The sequence below is a fragment of the Gavialis gangeticus genome, unplaced genomic scaffold, assembly GCF_001723915.1.
Source record: "Gavialis gangeticus isolate Ggan-Ray unplaced genomic scaffold, GavGan_comp1, whole genome shotgun sequence".
Lineage (NCBI taxonomy): Eukaryota > Metazoa > Chordata > Crocodylia > Gavialidae > Gavialis > Gavialis gangeticus.
The window spans coordinates 118,496,601-118,499,002 of NW_017729024.1; the positions used below are offsets into that span (position 1 = coordinate 118,496,601).

Sequence of the window (2,402 nt, forward strand, 5' to 3'; positions counted from 1 at the left end):
CACAAACTGCTGCGGGCCAAGAAAAAACCCCCCCCCCCCCGCCACACCAGGCAGTGTTTGCTGGGAGAGCTTGCAGTCATCCCCGGGCAGGGTTGGGGCTGTGCGATGGGAGCTTGCGGTCATCCCCGCCTGTGTGGTGGGGCTGGGAGTGAGTGGGCATGCAGCAGCTGGGCGGGAGCATGGCAGCAGGAGCACAAGGTCCCAGCTGGCAGGGGCTCTGTGGAACCAGGCCAGCTCCCCTCGCCCCCTCTCTCCCTGCTGGTGCAGTGCAGCCTGGCTCCATAGACCCCTGCCAGCCCAAACCCCGCGCTCCTGCCACCCCGCTTTGGGCCCCACCAACACTGGCCCCCGGACAGTTCACATTAGGTGGCATCTTTTCTACAAGACTCAAACGAGGCCAAGGGTGAGCCTGGCAAAGAAAATGAACTTCTCACACATAGAGAACAATCCTCTAGTTGAGAGATGAGGCTTTTGGGTGAAACCATATGTGGAAACTTGTGAAGAGCTCCCATTCCTATGCAAATTGCAACCATGAGGAAAGGCCAATCTTAACCTCATGAATGTTGACAGATTAAGGGGTAGACAGATAAGGAAGCTGGCCCCAAAGTCCTGACTGAATATAAAATGGAGAGAAAATCCAATCCCTCACTAACAGAGTAGTACAGTAGTGGAGTTGAAGCTGGACTGGAAAAGGGAGACATGCAGCAGCTAAGGCAAGAGCACCCAACTTGTGGGATGAAGTAGGCCTTAAATTACCTGAACCTGGGATTAGGGGATCAGCACAGGGAGCAGGCTACAGTGGTCTAAAGGAGCAGCTTAGATTCAGCAGGAGATCCAACCAATAGAATGACTACAAGGTTGAACTCCAGAAAATGTAGCAAAGACTGGACATCACTGTTGCAGCCATGCTCCATGCCCAAATACTGGTATCTACTGCAATGTGATTTGTCTGGGGACTAATTGACTGGGGGTGTTTAGATGCTTGCTTGGTAAGTGCAGCATTACTCTGTATACTTAAGTATTGTGTCTATGCAACAAACTGGTATGTCCCTACTAGATATATGACACAATTTCCACTGTTATGTTTGTCCCAAGGATAAGATTTTGATTCAGTTCCCTATCATGTCACTTTTTAAGAGAAGCATTTCACTTGAAAAGAAAAGGAGGCTGTTCACAGTTCAAGATGCACTTGCCAACAGATAATCAAAATGGAGCATCATCCTTCATTATTTAATGTTCATAAAATCATTTGAGGATGGAGAAAGACATACAAGGTCTAAATATTATCCAGTTGTGCCCTCCTATGACAAGCATGCCAACAATTTTTTCAATTATATATCAAATTAATAATGAATCCAAAAAATCAATAAGAATCATGTTAATTATGAACAAAATAGGAGTATTTTATGCAGAGAAAACATTTTCCTGAACTATACAATTTGCATCATAAGACTGGATGATGCTGCAGAAGCATTTAAAAAGTCAAATTTAATATTTTAATGATAATCTGAAAAAATAGCCTTTCCAATTCTGCTAGTAGAGCCTGCACTAACAATTACAATCTGCGGCTAACATGTAGCAAACATTACTTTTATAAGCAGCAGCACTGTAAAAGTCTGCCAGGTCCATGTCATGGACCCTCTTATGTTTTGGGGGTTTGCAGGGTGTCATCAATGTTTTCCTCCGATTTATTGTTCTGATACAGTATGTGTGGTCTCGTTGAAAGCTCACATTATGCTGTATCCATTTATGCTATTGTTATCACTGCACAGGTTATGTTATACTGTCTACGTATGCATTCCTAATTTTGGAAATGGTTCATCCAGGAGACTGAGGCATGCACATTTACAGTCAATTATTCTTTCTCTCTCTCTCAAACACACACACACAGAAGAAGTTGGGTCCCAAAGCACTTCCTACCTATAATGAGGAAATCAACTCCTCTGAAGCAAAATCATCCATCAGGCCAGAAGTATGCTACATAGCCAGAGAGAATCTGAAGGATTCTGCTGACTCATCAGCATTAGAATAATGCTAATAGGTGGGGTGCCTTGAAGGGATTTTAGAGTCTAGCTAGGATAGAATCAGTGTCTTTGAACCTTGGGCTTTACAGGAATCAATGATCCCAGCTGCCAGGACCAGAAGAATCAGCAGGAAGGCTGGTCTCAAAGAAAACTGCTAGGTCTTTCAGGAGGGGCTAAACTATAGCCAGGTAAGAAAGCTTTGCTTGTTCTGCTTTTCTGTCTCCAAACCTGCGCTCTGTTTTACTAGCATAATTCTTTTATCCTATATAATAAATCCTTTTGTTGTTCTGTCTCCATACTGCTTGCCTCTGAAAAGACGGATTTCTGGAAGAGTGATACTTCAGGCTACCCTTTCCACTGAAACGGGGGGGGGGGGGG

At 44.6% G+C, this 2,402-nt stretch overlaps 1 protein-coding gene across 2 annotated transcripts in view; it reads right to left on the minus strand.

Moving 5' to 3' along the window:
• The window catches only part of KDM4C (lysine demethylase 4C), a 532,790-nt gene that overhangs the window by 274,186 nt on the left and 256,202 nt on the right, over positions 1-2,402 (minus strand). The gene's annotated exons all lie outside the window — the stretch shown is intronic.